Below are 1,189 nucleotides of genomic sequence, written 5' to 3' on the forward strand. Positions count from 1 at the left end.
ATTTTCAACAACAACAAAAATTACAAGGCATACAAAGACACAGAAAAATTGACCCATAGTCAAGAAAAAAGCAGTCAGTAGAAAATGTCTCTAAGTGGATCAATATGTTGGATTTAGCAGACTTCATAGATGCTTTTATAAATATGTTAAAGGAATTAAAGAAAACTATATTAAGAAGTTAAAGAAAAAATATGATTATAGTGGTTTGTCCAAAGGACTTCCAGTAGAGAAACACAAACTATGTAAAAAAAGAAAATTCTAGAATTTAAGTATGTACTAACCAAAATAATGGAAAGACATTGACTAGATGGATTTAAAAGCAGAACAGATATGCAAAAGCACGAATCAGTTTATTTAAAAGTAGATCAGCAGAGAAGATGGCTGCACTCTTGTTGAGACATGTTGGCTGTCATTGTCTCTGTGCCCATTTTAGTCCCAGGTTCTGTATCAGAAATGCTGTTCCTCTGGGAACTACAGCCACAGAAGGGATGGAGAAGTTCTGGAAAAAGAATACTAGTTTAAACTGTCTTCTGTCTCCGCATATCACTATCTACAGTTGATCTCTTCCCATGGCAATATCCATTTGTCACTGTGGTACTGGTATGGCCTTGAGTACAGGGGTCTCCCTTTCTGGCTTGTTGGCCCTCTTGGCTCTGGGGACCTTTCAATCTCATTTGGAACTTGTAAAGTTCCTGTGTCTGGGGAGATCACTGATCTACACAGCCAAATCTGCACTTGTCTTCCCTCTCATGTATCACACCTGGAATGGGATCAAACACTTGGTGTGGGACCTAGGGAAAGGCCTGAAGATTCCCCAGCTACACCAGTCTGGAGTGGTTGTCTCGGTTCTTACTGGATTGTCCTTTTCAGGGCTGACAGCCACGTTAAGAGCTGAAGTTCCCATCACTGGTCTTCCTATAAATGATTCATTGACCTCTCTTCCTATGTTACTCCCTTCTCCAGCCAGGGCAAAGTTCTCCTGATTTATTCAGAGCCTTTTGAGCTTGCACATCACCTTGGAGCTCAGTAGCAGTAGAGTAGCTAATAGGACCATAGCAGTGGAAAATGATCCCGTTTCCCCCTTGTTTCTAAAGATGGGACGACTCAAAAATTCTCTTTTCCTGCCCCAGCTTGCAGCCTACTCTGGATCTAGGAGCCCTCATTCTCTCTCCATATTCGGCATTGATTT

At 41.2% G+C, this 1,189-nt stretch overlaps 1 pseudogene; it reads left to right on the forward strand.

Moving 5' to 3' along the window:
• Positions 1-377: 377 nt before the first annotated feature.
• On the forward strand, positions 378-983 carry LOC102727267 (succinate dehydrogenase cytochrome b560 subunit, mitochondrial pseudogene; annotated as a pseudogene).
• Positions 984-1,189: the final 206 nt, after the last annotated feature.

Source organism: Leptonychotes weddellii, unplaced genomic scaffold (genome assembly GCF_054177405.1).
Source record: "Leptonychotes weddellii isolate Sample4059 unplaced genomic scaffold, ASM5417740v2 HiC_scaffold_780, whole genome shotgun sequence".
In the NCBI taxonomy this organism is placed as follows: domain Eukaryota; kingdom Metazoa; phylum Chordata; class Mammalia; order Carnivora; family Phocidae; genus Leptonychotes; species Leptonychotes weddellii.